This window comes from Talpa occidentalis, unplaced genomic scaffold, assembly GCF_014898055.3.
Source record: "Talpa occidentalis isolate TD23 unplaced genomic scaffold, MPIMG_talOcc4v2.1, whole genome shotgun sequence".
Lineage (NCBI taxonomy): Eukaryota > Metazoa > Chordata > Mammalia > Eulipotyphla > Talpidae > Talpa > Talpa occidentalis.
The window spans coordinates 134,026,001-134,047,210 of NW_026555331.1; the positions used below are offsets into that span (position 1 = coordinate 134,026,001).

Genomic DNA, 21,210 nt, shown 5'->3' on the forward strand with positions numbered 1-21,210 from the left:
ATTATCAGACTATTTGGGTTTTAATCTTGGTTCTGTGGATTGACTTTCAGCTATGTGAAGTTGGCAAGTCAGTTAGCATCTTTGAATACTATCTAAGAGACAGGATTGAGGACATGGAAATATTTGTGAAAACATTTAGTTAGCTGCTAAACGATGCTCAAACAGATGTGTTACTGATGCGGCATAGTATTAGAAGGGGTATTCTGAACCCAGAATGACTCATAAGTTCCTGGCTAATCTGGCTACATTGAGGGAAACTTCTTGTTCACCCTCCATCACCCTCAAAGTGCTTCAGTCACATCAAGGCTTTCCATAGCTGTTGACTCTAACAGCAATTCTCTGTATTCCATTCCTGACAAACTCTTGCCCGCTTTTCAGGTGTCAGTCTAACTATCAGTTTTTCAGATAAGCCTTCCTGGCCCACCCCAAAGTGTGCTGTGTCTGTCCCAACTAGACCCTCATAGTTCTGGTGCTTCTGCTTTATAGCTCAGCTCAGAATGATAATTTAACAAACATTTCTGGAACAAATGCTATCCTGTCAGTATTTACCATCATACTATAATTTCTTCAAGAGCAGAGGTGATTTCTGTCTGATTAGCTCTTAGTCTCTGGATATATAGATATATCTATATCTGGGACATTGGATATAGAAGGGACACAATAAGTATTTGTTGAATGAAGAAATAAACCCAACATGTGCTTTCACACTTTCTAAATGCTCCCATAACACCATGTATTCTCCTCGTTGCAAATGTAATGGGTGAGAGGGAACTGTTAAATACTGATGTCTCAGCATTAGCTCAGACCAATCAAACCAAGGTCTACGGTCAGAGTTCAGAATCATCATTTAATGAAAGTTCTCACTACTGATTCTATTATGAAGCCAGGGTTGAGAGCCATGAATACTATATCCTTATTATCTATTGACATTTTCTATCTCTGCCAGGAGGTTCACACCTTTGAAATAAGACTTTGAACTAAGACTTTGCCTTATTCATTGTCCTGTTCCCTGGATCTCAAATAAAACTGAGTGTGTCAGTGAATACTCAGTGTTTCTGAGTGAATGATTAGATAAACCTATATCATAGGGATTTAAGGAAGCACAAGTCAACACCAGGCCACTTTTATGTCAGATATGGGTAGTAAGGGAAGGCTTTAGTAAAGACAATGACTTCTAAGTATTATTATAGCAAGGCATTCTCTAGTGACTGAGAAAAATCTATAGGAATCAATTGAAAAAATTCAATGTGCTTTTCTCCCTCTTGGATAATACAATAGTATTTTAGTCATATAGAAAGTATTCCAAAGTATTTGATTATGAGAAATTGGATTGAGAACTATTATAAATTGAAGCTGACATGTATGCAAGTTTCACACACACAAGCACGCGCCAGTACAACAATCTCTGTGTTTTCTTTTTAGTTCTAAATGTAGAACAGCATAAAAGTCAGTTTTTCCAAAACTCAATTGCCAAGAATTATACTGATTTAACCAATTGGGGCTTCTGGTCACAGTGCAAATAAATAGGTTAATGTGTGGGATGTTCTACTTGCCTATAAAACCAGGAGCTTTCTGTATTTTAGAGGAGGGGCCTGTAAACTTCTAGAATTCTTGCTGATCTTCCTATAAGCTTTTTCCTAGGAAGACAGAATATAACTTCCATCATATTCTCAAAAAAGTCCATGTCCAAAAAAAGTCACAGCTGGAGGAGTCAGGGATACCAACCACTGTGGCAATAGCCTGATGTGGGCCTGGAAACCCAATCATGACCATGGAGCCAATCTCAGCAGACCAGAGACTTTTCAGTCTTGCCCATAGTTTCCAGTTCAGCCACATAGTGACCCTGAGGACTAGTCTGCTTTTCTATGTCTTTACTTTGCAGTTGTATTTTTAGCTACCACTCACATTAACTCTACTTTATGAAACGGTCCTAGGATTTTTCATCCCAACACTGTTGTCTCTTCATCTTCATCAGCATTTATTTCCTGATCACTTATTTAGTCTCTTTTTCAAGTTTTTCTCTTTCAGATGCTGTTGATAAGGTCTGCAGAATATTCCAGATTGTGGATTCCAGCAAAAACACTGACTTTCACTGGGCAGAGAGAAGAACCGTTGAGAGGTGGAGGAACCAACAGAGAGAAATGGAAGAACCAGAGAGAGAGAAAAGGAATTAGGGACAGAATGAGTTATGGGACAGCTAGGCTGCTGGCTGTGTCCTTGAATGGAGGTCAGGAATGACCACTTTCCTGGACATGTGGGGCTGGAAATCAGGAGGCAGTAGTTTGAGTGAGAAGTGAACCACTGGAACCAGTGAGTTGGTTTTCTCTTAAGAGAAGACAAGAAAGGACATAAAGTGTCAGGATACTTACTTATTTGGATAGAAAGGCATATAAATGCAGAAATGATGCAATGGGGGAGAATATTCTAGAAGTAAGAAGGGATATTTGATAAAACATCTTAGCGTGAGGAAAAAATCTATTTTTGTTTTGTTTGTATTTCATTATGTAGTCTCTCTGAAGGTGAGATATTTGCTTTTCCTAGTAGAGTTATATATTATAAAACACTGAACCCATAAGGCCTCGCTTCAGGAAATCAATACTAAGGTTATATTGAGAAGATAAAGACCCTCTGTATCCTTACTTCCATGTTCCTCCCCTTTGATGTTGGTGGGAGACACACCTTCTCCTATCTAACAAATACCTTCACAATTAGTCTTAGTTTCTTTCAAGCATTGTTCTCTTTTTTTCAAGCATTTACAATCTCTCTATAGCTATACACATGCTTAATTTACCCAGTGCCCCCAAACCATCATTTGACTGCTTTCAACTCTACCTCTAAAGTTCTCAAAGAGTATTTCTTACTAACTCCTTTTCCTGAACTTTTATTTACTTATTAAACCCCAATGATTTGAACTTTGCTTTTACTACTTGCCTTTACATGTTCCTCATACATTGAGCAGGAAAGAGAATCCAACCTTTACCTTTTCTGTCTCACTGTCTTCCAGACTCTGGAACCAACTCTTTACTTCCTGCTTACTTTGCCCCATGGAATTCCTTCTCTATCCTCCAATAATTAACATTGTTCCCAAGTTTGACTCCTGCACACAGTAGGTATTCAGAATTTTGAAACTCACATTGCAGAGGTGAAGGGTATCACAGGTGCACAGAGTTACTATGGTACATGGTAGCTGTGAGCAAAGGTCCTGATAAGAAATGTATTTGCTCTTCCTCCCGGTTTCTGAAACAGAGCTTCTGAATCCCTCCCAGTTTCCTAACAACAACAGTGGCAAATACGTTTTGTTATGTTAATGAAACAACCTTTTGGATTGCACCTAAGAATGGGGGGCTGGTTGCCAGGAGAAGCAACCTTGCGATTAAAGGGTAGAACTTTCAATCCCAGCCCCTATCTCTCTGGGGAGGTACAAGAACATTGAGTTCAATCTCCAATCTCTGATGATTTAATTAACCATGACTATGTAATGAAGTTTCCTTGAAAAGGACAGGATTTGGAGTGCTTCCAGGTTGGTGAATACCTGGAGATTGGGGGACAGCAGTGTCCTTAGAGAGGGCATGAAATTTCTGTGCCCTTTCTCACCTGCGTTAGCCTATTCATCTCTTCCATCTGGCTGTTCTTGGGTTATATCTGATTATAATAAACCAATAATCTAGTAAATAAAATGTTTCTGTGAGTCTGTGAGCTGATCTAGCAAAATTGTGGAAGAAGTTGCGGGAACTTCCAAATTATTGCCTGTAGGTAACAACCTGAGCCTACAATTGGTATGTAAAGTGGGGGACAGTCTTGTGGGAATGAATCTATAACCTGTTGTATATAACACTGTTAGATTCAGATAATGATAGTGTCAGTATTGAGTTGAGGTGTTGGAGAACTGTTTAGCAGTGGGGGAAACCCTCTCTACACACTCCTGCCTACATATTGGAATTGCCTGATCAGAACTTTTAGATCCTTAATGTATAAGTTCCTTGGAGTCACACTGTAGTCGCTCTATACATGACTTCTGTGTCCCAAGCAGGGAACTTACTCTCATTCTCAAAAATAAAGGCAACAGTTCTTAAATCACTGATTAATTATGAAAATCTAAAGAATTAAAGTGCTTTGAATGGCAACCTGCAATTTTAAACTGAATGTTACATGGCATAGAAAGCTGCCATGTTATTTTTACTAATGTAGTGAAAGAACTGATTACTTTGTTACAGGTACACTCAGATTTATTTGTTTGTAAGTCCCAGATCTGCTCTACTCTTTTAATTTAGATGCAGAATGATTTTTGTGGAGGTAGATCCTTTTCCCATTATGTTCTACAGTAGAATAAATAAGGAAAAAAGAATCTACCTCATCATGTTGGACACTTTTAGACCACCCTGGCACATATTACATTTTCAATTCAGGTTGGTTATTATTGATTCTCCAGGTGAAAGCCTGAAGAAAACAAAGGTCCTCAAGGCATATTTTGTGGGAAATCACTATGGGAAGTGTAAAGCCTCCTAGAGGTCATGTTCTGTGGATAAAATTGAATCTGAAAACAGGTGCTCTTTCCTCCCTCCCTCGCTCAAGTCACTCCTGCAAACTGCTTAATGGAAGGTATTCTGTCTTTTTCATCTCTGTCATTTCTACAATGCATAGTGTGATGTTTTGATGTAGCCAATGCTCAGGTATAACACTGAATGAATGGAGGAAGGTGTAAATGAATGAATGTATGACCTGCCTATCTGATATTGTTCCGTTTCTCTGACACTTGTGTACCTGAGTCTCTTGGCCATCCAACTTGATATAAAGCTTTTTCTAATATTATTCTAATTTCTTAAATAGTACTATCTGACCCCCACCCCATCTAACATAGCCTAAAGTGCCATACCTTGGTTTGTGCCAATTCCCAGCTCAGTGCTATGCAAAGTAAATGCACCCAATCCTCCAGTCCTCCGTGACACTGACTTTCTGCCTGGAATGTGTTCTTCCCCACTGTTCTTTACAGATGTCATGCTCCTTCCTGTCCTGAGGTCAGTGCATACCCTGCTGAAATGCCTTCCCTTTTTCTCTCCTGCCTTTATGAACCTCATCCAGACCTACAGCAGTATATTTTGTGGTCATGCACATACTGATTTTGGGTCAGACAAATTAGCATTCAAGTACGAACTCTAGCACTGCTAAGTCTGTGACCATGGTTGAATTTCCATAACCACTTTAAGACTCAATATTCTCACAAAATGGAAGCAATAAAAGCATGTTGTTTTCTCTTTGTAAGAGTGAATAATAAAAAAAGGGTTGTTGTGAGGATTAAATCTGAGAAGGCACATAAAGTGCTTTGAACAGTACCTGGCATAGAAAATCACTTAATGTTCAGGAAACGTTAACCATAGTTGTTATAATGATAGTAATTGATAATAATAATATGAAACCTTTGGTTATTTAACCCACATGATCTCTCCTTTTCCCGAGCTTCCACCCAGTTTGGCCTTCATTGTTCTCTTATTATTTCAGATTTGTAGGTTATGCCTCCTCAATTCAATTACAGGCTCCTAGCGGGCACCCAACGCCACGCCAACAGCATGGTGGGGATGCTGTGTAAACTTGCGGATTGCTTGATGGGTCTCGCCTCCAGGCTGCTGACATAAAACCCAATAATATCACCAAGGGAAACAATTCAGATCAGGAGTGGCCACTTTTGAATCCTCCAAAATCTAATTAGGGGAAGAAGGGCTTTGTGTTATACCAGACACAATGCAAGGGGAGAACAATTAATGTTCTTGTGAAATCAGAACGGAAAGCCGTCCTCATGTCAAATGTCCTGGACCAAGACTGTGGGACATGCCAAGTGCCAGTCTCTCTATAAATCTCACAGCACAGCTTTACACTAGCTATTCTGCTTTAGCAAACTTTCATTTGTCTTCAGAATGCAACTTCCTTTTCTGAAGCCATAGATTTGTTTGCTGTCAACACCTGTGATATGAAACTCTTTCATCATCCTGACGATGATAATTAAGAACAGTCACCACATCCCAAGGCAAACAAAGTAGAAAATGATCACAAAACATCTCAAAAACAATGTGGAATATCAGTGCCCAAAATCACTTCATTTATTTGTTCTTTGAACTTGTTATAAATGTTCCCACTGTTCACCTTTTACTATAGATAATTCAACATGAATAAAACTGGACTTTAAAGGGATGGATATGTTATCCAAAGCATTTCTGGGAAAACCAAATAAAGCTATCAAGAAAAAAAGGATGCAAACTTCCCAAAGGATTTTGTGAGTGTTCTGGAGGGTTTTACTCTCTATTTTAAGCAACTACCTATTTAAATTCTCCTCCCAATCACTACTATCACTGCCACCTACTAGCACCTGCTTGTTTCTGCTGTCCTGTCCTGTTTGGCACACTTTTGTCTTCTCCATGTCTTCAACAATCCATTCATGTTTTTTTACTTATCTTTCCAAGCTTGTCTTGGCATCTCCAGATTCCACCATAATATCAATATATGTTACATTCTTCAGTACGAACTGTTGAACAGTCACTGGTAAGCATTTACTATGTGCTTGATGTTGTTCTAAACTTATATACACATCATCACCTCACTTAATCACTAGTAATCATTATGTCCCCTACAGAGAATGAATTTGATCATCTCCAGGCCAGCCCAGAAAAACACAGGCTTCTCCAAAGGCAGACACTGTTTCTTCTAAACATCTAAGTCACCTTGGACTTCTGTAACATAAATGGGTGACTTAAACACAAATATTTATTTCTCAGTCTGGAAGCTAGGAATATCAGGGTGCCAGCATGGTGGGGATCTGGTGAAAACCTTACTCATTTCATGGTAAACTGATGGTGCCCTTCTTCTACATGCTCACATGATGGATAGGAGGATTATCTCTGTCCTATCTCTTCTTATAAGGGCACCGGTTCCATTCACGAGGGCTGCACCTTCATAATCTATCTACCTCCCAAATGCCCCACCTCAAAATACCACCCCATGATAGGTTAGGGCTTCAACATACAAATTCTGGAGAAACATGAACATTCAGTTAATAGCACCCAGAATTTGATGCTTCCCTAACCTGGACTTCCATGAACTCCTTAACCTAGGACACCTTCACTTCCTGACCTCTTGAACATCTACAGGTATTCTTTGTACCTACTTTTAAACCCATTATCCTTCCATTTTTTATTGATTCTACCAACTCAATTTGTATGACACATTATGCCATTGCTGGATCCTCCATGATGTTCTCACCACTATCTCAAGTCATGTCCCTTGCTATTCTGGCATTCCCACCCTTAATAATACATTCCCAGCTTATCTGCTTATCTGCTTATCTGACATGCCAATACTGGTGGTATTATAAAATCTGATAACAGTCAAATGGGACTAGACATCTACTTAGCTCTCACCAACCTCAACTGGGTTTATGCTGATGTTCAGCAAATTCCTTTATTCAACTTTTATTGATTTTCTTGTAACTCCCTTGCCCCTGGCCACATATAAACTTGAAATAATGTGGATTTAAGAAAAATATCTTCAAACTGAGAAAAGAAACTACTTGGGTTCTCTACTGCTTTTAATTTAAGGCAATTTATTAATCATAAAAGTATAGCAGATATGAAGCATATTATTTATTCCATTCACAATGTTTTATATTTTGTATAACTTTATGTAAACTTCTTGCAATAAGTCTGTGTTCCACAGATGAAAAAAAAGCACTGGAAAATAGGCAAAGCACTTCATTTGTTTCTTATTAATTACCCCATGTGGTCTATTACAGGTGCTATGTCATACTTCCTAGTCTAATTATTGTGTTATTAAGCTTCTTGATAACAGAAATATTTAAGGAAATAGGTTCTGGAATAAAAATGTCTATTGAACACTGAATTCAACACATATGTGCGTGATCTTGGCCAAACTACTTATTAGTTACTTTTTGCTTCCATTCATTTTTTTTCTTAAATCTGTTGAATGATGAGAGTATTTGCTCCACAGGATTGTTGTGAAAATTAAATGAGCTATTGCATGGAAAGTGTCCAGGGTCTTACTCAGAATGTAGTAATTACAAAATAAACATTACCTGCTAAAATTACTGCTATGATTATTATTATCATTATTGCTGACTCTATAGTGGTTGTTCAACAAATACAAGTCAGTAGAAATGAAAAACGATCTGTCTTCTTCAAATTGAGGGCACTTCATGATGGGCATTATGATCTACAAGTTGATATAATATTTTATCCCAAACATCAGTTAATGAGAAAGTACTAACATTTATGCTGGATAGCAGGCACAAATGGAAGAATTTTTGGTCATGGGAACTGATATCACTAGGGGTTGGTTTTATTTAATCATTCTATTCTACTCCATCCTTCCACAATTCTATTAATAGCTCTGTGCTCCCCTTTTCCAAATTGACTTTAAAGATATAATCACTTAGGGAGTGCAAACTGGTCCAACCACTATGGAGAGCTGTGTGGAGATTTCTGGACCTACTAAACATAGAGCTTCCATATGATCCAGCAATTCCACTCCTAGGTATTTACCCAAAGGACACAGAAACATCAATTCCAAAGAACACCTGCACCCCTATGTTTATAGCAGCACTGTTTACAATAGCTAAGCTTTGGAAATAACCCAAATGCCCCAAAATAGATGACTGGATCAAGAAGATGTGGTCCATATACACCATGGAATATTACTCAGCATTCAAAAAAGATAAACACATGCAATTTGCAGCAACATGGATGGCGCTGGAAGGGATCATGCTCAGTGAAATAAGCCAGAAAGAAAAAGAAAAATACTGGATGGTCTCACTCATAGCAGGAATCTAGAAAACTTAAATAAGGGACCAGAAAAATGAATAACTGTAAGAAAGTGAAAATCAAAATCAACAAAAAATATGAACCAGAGACACTCTATGGGGGGTGGGGGCAGGCAGGGGAGGGATTGGGGTCAAAATAAGGGGGTTGCAATTGTATGGAGAATATAAAAATAAAATTTATTTTAAAAAAAAGAAAAATATAACCACTTAACAGCTGGCCAGAACTTAACTTTGCCTATAATTTTATGATCCAATATAAATTAAAATACCAAATAACTCATTTGCAAATGTTTGTTGTAAGAAATAATCTTCTTGTATGATTGTTAACTGTTACTTATTTATTAATTGGTATTCTTCTCATGGTAGGTTTCCATGCATGTTTATTTATCAGTAAAAACCTTTCCCAAAGTAGTATCTGGAGAACCAAAAGCATGGCCTGGAAACTATCTTCTATTTATTTATCTAATATTTATGTTCCTTCTGTACTTTTTGTCTTCATGACTTCAGGATCTGGACTTTGACAAAGGCCTATACAAATGTTCTCTAGTTATAGTAAAAACATCAGCTGGGTTGATACCAAATAATAGAGTCTTATTAGTTCTGTGTCTGTATTCTAACCTCCTTCCCTCTTATCTCCAGACAGTTACTTTAAGCAAAACAAAAACCACAATGAGAGCTTAATACATACTTGTTAACAGATACCATGTTGGCAGAGGGGGAAAATGTAAGTTATGAGAAATAAAAAAAAAATCCAACTCATATTGCCTTGTTTTCTATACAGTCATTTTCAGTCCTGTCACAATGAATGAATAAAGTGATGAATTCTCTGAGTTTCCACATAGAATTTTCCTAAAGGGATATTCATTTACAATGCCAAAAGTGAAAGGGAAACAAATGATTTTTTTCTCTACAATGGCCTACTTCAGAGTGTCAAAAGACCATTTCATTTTTACTAGTAATTTGTAAATTTTGAAAAATGCCCTTCCTCTCCTTTCATCTCTACCCTGTCTGACTCCAACCTCACCACCATGAAAGAGAGAGAGAGTGACAGAGAGAGAGACAGAGACAGAGAGACAGACAGATTCAGACAGGCAGAGAGAGAGATAGAGAGAGAGAGACAGACAGGCAGAGAGAGAGAGAGCACCCCAGTCAGTTACAGTCTTTGTCTCAACCCCTGACTTGTATCCTCACTTTTATTGCTAAAGTATAGAGGAAAATGTCATTTTCCTCCCCATAACCAGTGTTGTCCTCAGGAATAGTGAGAGTTTTCTTTGGGTCAAGAGAGCCCATTATAGAGAAATGAGAAGCAGATGACTATGACTTTTTACTAGGTTCTTGCAGAAATGGATGCAACATTTGCTATGAGTATTTTAGGTTGTTATCAAATATGAAATGTAAATTTTCAGATTTTTTTTTGGAAACAAGATATTGCCCTCATGGAATTTATAGTCTGTAAGACAAACAAACAAACAAACAAACAAAAAAACAAGTGGAAAAAAAAAATCCCAAATATAGAATGGCAAGTGAGCTTGAAATGACAGATTAATTTGTTTCTTCAAAGAAAATAAAGCCAACTCTCACCAAACCTATCAAGCTGGTGAGAAACTTGTTCTCAGTTATTTCAAAGGGCTACTTCCTCCTTTTCCCTAGGAAAAGAACTTCCCAGGAAGCTTTTGAGTTGCCTGGAATATGGAGGAGAAACCTACAGCCTTCAGGCCAACATAGCTGGGACTGAATGCTGTGGTCATTGTTGAGTCCACATGATCTCAAAAGGGTAGAAAACTTGCTGCCCCTATGGTACACTTGAACTTGAAACTTGGTTGAGGCAATAGGTGCAGTTTCAAGGGTCCAACATTCCTAGAGAATTGCTACAGAGCCCTGTTCCCTAGAACTCTGAACCTTCCCTGAAATACTGGAACAGGTATGAAGAGGACCTCAGTGCCTGTGAGCTCACATTTTTCTGTTCTTCCCCATACTTTGGAAACATTTGGAAATGTTCTATTCTTCAGTTCCCAACCTCAAAAGCTTAATTTCCCTCTTGACAACAGAGTGAGAGCTCCTTTTTCAAATGCCTGAGAGAGAAAAACAAAGAATTCAAAATGTAATACCTCTCCTTATTTTGATTCTTCAATACCACCCAATGTAAACTCCCTTCATGGATTATCCTGATACAATACTCCAGATACAAACAGGGAGGCACTGGAAGATGATAATGGTGGAGCCTATACGAAGCCAGACAAGGCTTACCTGGAGAATGGTGAAGCAAGGTGAAGAAGCCAGTTATGGAAAGATTAGGACTGAGAAGCACTCCAGAAAGACAGGCTACAACAGGAAAGACCATGGGTAGGCCAGAGCTCTGATGGCTCCCACCTGAAAGACAAATTTGAAATAAGCTTATTAGATGATGCAATATGTATAAAAATCAAGTGGAAAAGATGATAATAGGGAATTTTTTTCAAGCACCAATCACCTATTTTACCCTTGTGTCTATCTCACTTACCCTCACAACTGACCTTTATTAAGAACCTCCTTTATCAGGAACCTTCTTTATTAAGAATAAAGACATTATACCTGCCTTTAAGATATTCATTTTCTGAGGAAGAGACACAAGCAAATAACCTATAGAACTCTGTGCCGAATGTGAATGACATGGGAACAAGAAGCAATTAGAACATAAGAGAAAAACAAACACCTCCAGAGCTACTTTCTGGAGGTGTTGCTTCTAGGATGAATCTTAAGGAATTAAGGAATCTTAGGGACAAAGATGACAGACATCTCATTCAGTGGAATTGCCACATACAAGGGATTAAAGGATTTCTTGCTCAATTAGGGGATTCTACAAGTTTCTTAAAAGTATCAATATACTCGGGCCTCCCCGGTGGCGCAGCGGTTGAGCGCTGGGTTGCAAAGCTGCCCACAGCCTCTGCGGCACTGGTTCGATCCCCGGCTGCTCCCCGGCCACGGGAGGAGGGTCCCACATGGCGCGCAGACCTCTCCTGCCGCCCGCTGCTCCCCTCAAGCAGTGTACTTCGGTCCTTCTGCCTGCTCTGCTCCCTGCTCTGGCTCTGGTGAATTCTCTCACCCTCCCGAGCTTCTGACTGTACCCAGTGCATGTATAAACAAAATGAACAAACAAATAAATAAATAAAATAAATAAAATAAAAAACATGCCTCTAAAAAAAAAAAGTATCAATATACTCTATAGAATTTGGTAAATTTGTGATGTTATCTCTAATGGGCTCTGGAGCCAGTCTGCCCTGGCTGGAGACCTGCTGCTTCAAAGTCTTAGTTGGATGATAATGACAATTTCTTTAAGCTCCTGTGTCTCAGTTTCTATATATATAAAATGGGGGGGGGGACAATAGTGCCAAGCTCCTAAACACATGCATACCAACAATGTGTTTCATAGGCTAAAAATAGTCACAGATCATAAATTAATTTTTTTCGTTTTTCCATCTTCATTTTTAAACTATCATATTCCATTCTTATATTGCATCATGTCACCAAGTTGTTAAATTGCTCTTAGGGAAAATAAAGTGGAATACTCTAGGGTTCTCCTTTCTTTAAGGAAGGTAAGAAGGAGATACTCTAACGCTCCTTTATAAGTTCAGAAATCTTCACTCCTTTAATCATAATATTTTGAAGTGTCTAAGATAGAAGAAGCTTAATAATGTTTGTTGGACAAATCAATCAATAGATTTAATATTACCAACGTGTATTCTGAAAAACAGGAACAGACTATCGTTCTTATGGCCCTCACACATCATACCAGCAATACATTGGATAAACAATTCATGACTTGTATGCCTAGGTATCAGAAACAAGGTTTAATTTAAAATAATGTTTTTGAGTATCCATTTTTATCTCACTGCACAAGTGGATTTAGAATTCTGTCCTATCCCTATTGTATGCCGCCAGCATGAAAACAACTCTTCAGAACCCAGTCACATGTCATTGTCTCGAGACCTTGTTTGGTTTTCTTGCCCCTGTGATCTATTGATTGTACCCCACAGAGACCTGTCAATATTCTGGCCTCTGTCCAAACTTCCCTCTTGAGTCTCCTCGGGAGCCTGTGTGTGTGTGGAGGCCAGAGGAGACCACTCACAGAAGGTCGTGCTCGGTGTAGTTCCCTTGCTCCCCTTACATCTGTTACTGTGTGATTTTTCCTTTTTGTTTCTTATGTTAACCTCTTTTCTAACCCTAAGAAAATGAAAGACACAGCTCAAATGAAAAAAGGCATCATACTCATATGTGTTTTCTATAGTATACATTCTGGTTTGCAGTATCTCATGGAATAAAGACTCTTGAGTGCCAGGACAGATGCTACATGGACTTGCAAAGTGGCCAGAGTTTGTTACTGACAATCTTGCCCTTATTTCTACCTTCTTCACTCATGTCCTCTGCTCCCCTCCCAGACCCTGACTCTGTCTGTGACTATTCAGGGTTCCTGTCCACAAAGTCTAGCAAACATTGCAGTTCTCCACTCCCCAATCTATATCTCTGCCCCATAACTCCTCTGTTAATTCATCCATTCTATTAGAATCCATTGCACAGCTTCTATGTGCAAGACATTGTAGTGGATGCCCTGGATGCCACAGTGCAAGGCCAACATGTCCTTTCCAGGTGGAACTGCATTTGTTGAGGGAAATTTATTTCTATATTTGTACCTAAAATAATTTAAAACTGTGGCAATGCTATGAGGAAAACAAGCAGGGTGATAGAGAGAAAATAACGAAGAGAAGACTACTTCGGGGTGGTCAGGTAGAAAATTCTGAAAACCAAAGGATAGAAAAGGTCAGCCATGAAAACAAGAGAGAAATATGTCCCATCACGATAAAAATATCTTGAAAGCTTGAGATGGATCGAAGCCTAGAAATTTTTGGATTCTGGAGGCAAGTTAGTGTAGACAGAGCTGCACTAGGAAAATGAAATGATATAAAGGAGAAGGGAAGATGATACATGGTTTGTAGGTCTTAACAAAAAGGTTATACTTAAGGTACAGCTCCAATTTATTCATTTTAATGAATAATTTTATTCTACAAGCATTGTAGAGTATCAGGGTCTAAAAGGCTGGGCTCCAATGTTGACTCTGATACTAATATAAACTTCTTTCAAAATTTGGATAATATCTAGCCCAGAGATTTAAGGTAATAATTAAATGAGATAATAGATGTCTAGCACCCTTAAACAGTAAGTATCCAATTAATATTTGTTATTATTAAATATTGTTGCACAACCGCCCAGAAATATATGAATCTAAACAAGGGACACATTCACAGAGGTGAGCAGATGGTTGGCTTAGGCCAGACTGCACTCATGGTTAGATCTTGTCTTTTCTACATGTCATTCTGAGGCCCAGGCTGAAGGGACAGCAGTATCCTGGGAGAAATGTAAGAGATCAAGGCCAAGATTGAATCCACCTTTCAAGTCAGCCAATGCTCATCTTAGCCAAAGCAAGGCACACATAGATCCCCAAATCAAAAGGCAGGGAATTACACCCTCCCCAGCCTGGGTCCCAAATGACTCCGGGGAAGGAATAGTTTCTTTGTATTCCATCACTGACTGACCACACCTCCCATCTATTTGTTTTGTACATTAGGAAATTAGTATTTTATTGCTTTTCTGCCACAAGGTCACACTTGCATTTTCCTTTGAAAATCACTATTATGGAACCACTGAGGTTGAAAATCATTTCACTGATTGATCCTAATGTAGGACTTGCCATTTTTCAGAAGTGACTTATTATGCATAAGCCAAGAGAAACAAAGTGCTGGAGGAACAGAATCAATTTCATTGTGTTCAGAAACCAGGCAGAGAGTCGATGGATCTGGAAACCTGCGTGCAACCTATTCTCTCTGTAACTTCAAGCCAACTACTCAGATTCATTTTACAGAATAGAAAATGAAGGATGAAGAGTTATACACATAAGTAATAACCATTAGTTGCTGGGACACTTTCCCACTCGCTGTAGGGGGTGAAGATACTGAAATACTTTCTAACCCAATTCCTGATAAAGTCAATCCAGTCAAATTGCCTTCTATTGGCACCATGATGGCTTGGGGAGAAAGGCATCCTTATGCCAAACCCCTGCAGGAAACCAGTTCCCTCTGGCTCTTTACAGAGGTACCCGGGTTTCTAAATCACAGAGAGAGAGTCTGAAAGGTTGTCTGGAGACTAAACAATTACCCCTCCTTTCCCGTGCTGGCTTTTATTAAAAAAAAAGCAAATAGGACCTAGAGTGAACAGAATTGCCAGAGATGGTATTAGCGTTTTCACTCACAGGCCTTTAAGAGACTGTTTATCCCAGGAATGGAAATTAACTTGATTTTATAAGGTACTAAGCTGAAATCACTTTATGTGTGATCCCAGTAAAGATGCTGTTAATTTTCATTTATTCCTCAACCATGAGAGTGAGGAGAAAAACCAGCACCGTGCTGTTTAAATTCTAATTATGTTCAAGGAAAAGCTTGCCTTCTTAAAACTCTCCCTGGCTCCAGAGACCCTCACGTTCTCTTTCCCTCACCAGCTCTTTCCAGAAATGTCTTAAAAATACAAACCCAAAGTTCCTTTGTACCAACAAGATAACAATATAACCAAAAGGGATATCTTTGTGATATCTCAGGTTTTAATAACTATTTTCTGAGAGGACTAATTGATACTTTCTGTTTTGGTCTACAAGTGCCACATTTTGCCCTTTCTCCCTTTAGCTTAGAAAATACACACTTGAGTTGTTTTATTAACTAGGCAACTACACCTAATAAGGTTAAGGTGATTTCATGAATGCTTGTGTGCATGTGTGTGTGTGTGTGGTGCAGATATGTGGTGTGCATTGGGAGTGAGAGGGTGCAGGTCTGGAGTTCAACTACAGGTGAAGCCAGAAAACTGCAAAAATGCATCACCACATGAAGATGGTGAACCATCTCAAGGAGTTTGAATGTTCTCTCCAGTGCACTAAGAAGCTTTCATGCAAGAAGTCTTGAAATTCTTTAAGACATAATGTATGTAACAGGAAGGCACTATTAAATGTTTGTTTTGACCTTAGACAGATATTGGATGGGATAAAACATGCTGAATGGGCCTTCTGAGAATTCTTGGGGAAAGAGGCTCCTTATAGGAGGAGACGGTTGGAAATAAAAACACCTAAGTTCAGGACCACACCTCTGCCCTAATGAGACTGCTTGAGACTTTGTACCCACAATAACCCACATTAATGCTTCAGATTATCAATTTTCTATTATGCAAAGTAGGTTTAACAACCCCTTCTTGCCTTTGTCAGGAGTGGTTAATGAGAATGTGCAATATCTTGTAATCTGTGACAAGCTGACCCAGCAGTAAATCCTGCCAGCTCTCTCTTGAAACTACATCCAAAGCATGATCATCACTTTCTTTCACTACTTCCAAAGTCTTCAAGCTACTCCAAGCCACCTTCAACTCTCACTGGATCATTATCTCCTGATAGGACTCCCTGCTTCCATCCTCTCCCCCAATGCCAACTCCCTCCAGGTTATTCTCTATAGTTTAGTGGGAGAGATCCTTTGAATACATCAATCAAAAAACCTCCACTGGCTCCCTACTTTTATCAAAATAAAAGCCAGTCTCTAAACTGACCCAAAGACTCTCTGTGTGCTGCCAATCTCCAACCCACGCCTCATTTTCTGATCTCATGTCATTCGTAGGTCTTCTTGCTACTCATAAAGCAATTAGAATATGTTCCTGCCTCTGGGACTTTGTTCTTATTGTTCTCTCTGCCTAGAATTCTCTTCCACAGAAGCTTTCACTGCCCTCTCCCTCTGTACCCTCCTCAATGGACACCTCCACCTCATAAGTCAGACCTCAATAGATAGATTACTCTATGGAAAATACAGAATCTCTTCTAGTTAATCAATGCAATCAATTTTTAAGTACCCATTATAACATTAACTTAAAGTCATCTTTCATTCTGTCTTTTCAGATCTTCATATCTGGGAAATCAACTGTGTTAGGGGGTATTGGGGTACATCATTCGATGTCCTTTAGTATTTCTTCTATATTACATATTGCTATATTCTCAGAATTCCTGACAAACAGGACTACTGTTTCTGCTATGTGCTGCATTTGACAGTCCCTGCTAATCTGCCTCCATCCTAGTGTATAATATTGAGAGACCCAGGTATCTGCAGTCACATCTCCTCCTCTCTGCCATGGAACAGACTAGGTCTGCCAGGTAGGGGAGCAGCAGTCTGTGTGAAATAATAATAATGATAATTCCATACCCTCTAAGTCCCCAACCTGCTTTATTTTTCTCTATTATATTAGTCACTATCTGATACACTCTAGATTTGCTGGTTTATTGCTTATCTCCCTCCCCTAGGATGTAAGCCAGGAAGGGTCCTTTGTGTTTCACTGCTGTATCACACATCTGAAATGTAGACACAGTAGCTATCACTAAACAAATGTTAAAATATTTTAAGTAAATGAATAAATATTATTTATGAAGGGAATTTTTCAGGAAACTAAAACAGAAATTAAATTTGATTTTATAAATCTAATTTATATAATGAAAAGGGTATGTAATTGTTGAATGAACTGTTTGTTTTGACTTTAGGTAGATGTTGGATGGGATAAAACATGTAGGATGGACATAGATCTTACCACTTTATATACATATGCCCCTTCTTATTCTTTATACTTCCTTTGGAATTATGCTGGAAATTATACTTGAAGGGAAAATTAAAGCACAGACACACACACACACGCACACACAAATACAGAGGAGATAACCTCTGATCTACCAGACATGGGACACTAAAAATATAATAGATATTATGCTAAGCATTTTATATGAAATGTTCTTATAGTGTCTGTAAGCCCCATGGAGAACAGTTGAACAAGGCAATATGACCACTGTGAGGCACAGGGAGGGAATGCAAAGTATCTCAGATGCCCAAGAGATCTCTACTTATATGACTGGGTGGATGTTTGGATGGTGCCATTAAGCTGAGCTGAAGCAAATCCTATTTAGTTAGTTTAACTTCATTGAAGCCAACTAGTTATCTAAGGGATAGTCATCTATTTCTAGTTATAAATTCATCACACCAAGATACCTTTCTACAAGTTTTGGTTTTATTCATGAGAATGTTATTGAAGTATCCATATGAAATCTATATACCTTTTGTCTGCTCATCCCTGTTATGTTCAAATCTGTAACTGGAAGTAATGTTGCATTATAAAATGACAATATAATATCACTTAATATAATGTAATATATATTATAATAATCCTTACTATTAATACTCCTAAATAGTACTGAGCACTTACTATGTTCCAGATGTTTACTTTTATCCTTGCAACAAATATAGGAGTTAGGTAGTATTGAAACATCACTTTGAATGGTCAAATAACTTGCCAGTTCAACTGTAAGGCCCTAACAATTGTCTTCTTTTTTCTTACTTTAGTTTCCCTAAATTGTTTATTATATTATTAGAGACATTTCAACACAGTAGCGATATCTCAATGCCTACAACTATTTTTCCTGTGCTTTATATTCAGTATGCCTGCTTTGATATGTTTGCCGACAAAATACTGTTTTTAAATACATGAAAATTAAATTTACTCTTTTAAGTCAGTCAATGGAATTAGAATTATATAGGTTAGCAGTTGGTATGATTTCTTTTTATCCTTTCCCTCTAAATTATGTTTACTTTTTCTTATTTCTTATGATTGAAATCTTCACACTTAAATATTTGTCTTGATACACATAATTAAATTCAGAACAATTCGAGCTTAAATGGCTAAATCTGGGCAGTACTAAATTTAATGCCTGAATTATAGGGATGGGCTACACTGGCATATCATTTTTGAAAGCCACTACTGTAACTCTTCTCTCTGTTGCCTGAGCTCACCATGCTAATTTGATAGATTTAAAAAGAAAAAGCTCTTTGATTTGGAAAGACACAGTAGAAAATTGATGAGCATGAATCTGGCATTTTGTCACTCAAGTGAATATGATAATGATGGTATCATTAGGCAAAATAATAATGTGACAGTTTCATATGATGAAGGAACACTTCTGCCACAGAGAATTTAAATGTCGAGCACCTGGATTCCCAGATGTTTACCAGTTTCAGCTACACAAAGCCCTCTGCTAACCTGTGCACCCTGAATAATAACTTTGAAAGGTAGTGATAGAGCAGAGGCCAAAACACAAAATCGTTACTGGTGGTGGGGGGAGTAACTTTCCCTTGTCTCTTTGTTAAAATCAATCTGTACTTATTTAGTTGCATATCATAATTTGGATTACTTCAGAAATATTGAGAAAATGGAATGCAGCTGTGACCTTCATCCTCAAATATTGTTAAGCATTCCTTTATTAAGATCCTTTCATATTCTGTGTATATCAAGTTCTTCAAATGTAAACAGTCGTGTGTGTGTGTGTGTGTGTGTGTGTGTGTAGGGGGTGGCGCGGGGGAGTGTCTCTCTGTTGGGATTGGATTTTTCTCCCCATTTAGAAACAATCCCAGCTTCCGCTCATTGTCTCATGATTACTGGTTTTCGGAAGCCATGAGTTTTGTATCAGAGCCAACTTCCTGAGTAGCCAGTGTTTGTTCACCCACTGTGATTCATAGGTGTCTTGAAACAGGTAAGTAATTACTAAGCTTCCTCATCCATTGTCCTTCTAAGTTCCCCCTTCTTTTTAGTGAAGAAACACAATGAACAATGGAGTAAGTTTGAACTATTGAGAAAACACCTTTGTTCAGGTGGAGGCATAATTCAGTTTTCCAACGTAATCGCATCATGCACACCTGCTTCCTAATAGCAGCAAAAAGTGCCAACATCTTTATGCCCTTTACGACATACACTTCTTATCCAGGAAGTTCTAAATTCCAGTGCTCTCAATTTCATGTAAAGTGGGAGAAAAATACTGAAGATGAAACATCGCTAGTTTGAGCTACTGCTTCTATCATGGCTGTATTTCCAGATCTCCTGGAGATGCCTAGGATCCTCGTCCAAAGATTCTGCTTAATCTTGGGGTATGACCCAAGATTCAGAATTTTTTAAAAAGCCGAAGTTGAGCTCTTGTTAGGAGATTTGGAGGTGTAGGGGCAGGAATGGCACGGAGCAGGTTTTCTATGATTCCAGCAGATGGCATAAAGGAGGGAGAGAGTCCTGGAGCCCTCAGTGGCTTTTGCAGGCTTTTATTGGGATTTACCAGGCACATGGCAGGCAGGGGAGCTGGGGCGCTGGGAGCCATGCCAGCCTCCCAGCCCTCCAGCAAGTTTTCACTCTTTCTGGGCTCTCTGGCATTCTCTCATGTTCTGCTTCTCTGCTCTCCTCATGGTTCTGCTGGCATCCCCGTGACGCCACCCTTATAAGCCCAGTCTTAGCCCAAATGAATCCTATCTACATATGCCCACACCCTACTCCAGGTGCCCACCAGCAGGCATGCATTCAGGACCGCAGGGTTCCGTCATCTATCCTAATGGCGGGAGGGCAGAGAAGCCGGACACTTTTACCCTACAGGAGGTTACTCAGTCAAGGGATGATCACTATTTGAATCCCCTTCTGGCCATTGGTGTTATTTTCCCCTTATGTACAGGCCTATTTCATTGATTTAATTATCTATATAAAATTTTCAGAATATAGTAAATGAAGGAGAAATTTAGTATATATTTTCTGAATTTAAATATAATTTAAGTCTACTTTTTAAACAATTTTGTTTATAAACAGGTTATAAGCAGCATTGTGGGTGGCCGTTTGAAACTTACAGTCAGCAGAGAAATGACAAGTTGTGCAGGCAGGCAACAGGGCAGGCAGGGCTGTCCGGGGGACCAGGAAGCTGGCAGACCTCCCAGCCCCCCATGAATCTTAACGGGATCTCTTTCTTTGGGCTCTGGCATTCTTCATAGTCTCTTCCTCTGTGTAGTCACTTGTCCTCTCATAGTTGTTCTGCCGCCCTTGTCTTCTTGTCTCTGGATAACGCCACCCTTATAGCCTCAGCCTCCAGGCTCAGGTGTGCCCACTTGCGCGTGCCCACACCATACTCCAGGTATCCACAATCAGGCATGCGTGCCCTGAGCCCAGCTCCCAAGTGCCTTCTGCATTCAAGGCCGCAGATGATAGCCACAGAGGCCAGAGTGTAAAAGCCTGAGCATCTTCATTTACCCTACACAAGGGGAAAAGGGAACTTAAAAAAAAAAATACCAGAGCAGGTTTACTTAGTATAATGACCAACAGTCCTTCCTACGTCACTGGCCCCAAGAGCTAACCTGTGTCCTTGCAGTCCAAACCTTTGATTCAAAAATATGTCCCACAATTATTAAGAAAGCCAAATTGTGATTACTGTATCCTGTATAATGTTATAGAGAAATGCCAAATATATTTGATTAAAATTGTTAAGAAAAATATTACAC

The 21,210-nt window shown here is 38.9% G+C and overlaps 1 long non-coding RNA gene across 1 annotated transcript; it reads right to left on the reverse strand.

Moving 5' to 3' along the window:
• Positions 1-10,863: 10,863 nt before the first annotated feature.
• Positions 10,864-20,649, reverse strand: LOC119252236 (uncharacterized). Its single transcript, XR_005126763.2, has 3 exons — positions 20,566-20,649; positions 11,069-11,191; positions 10,864-10,893 (listed from the first exon to the last, which is right to left on the reverse strand). It is a non-coding gene; the product is annotated as an uncharacterized LOC119252236 (long non-coding RNA).
• Between the last annotated feature and the right edge of the window lie 561 nt (positions 20,650-21,210).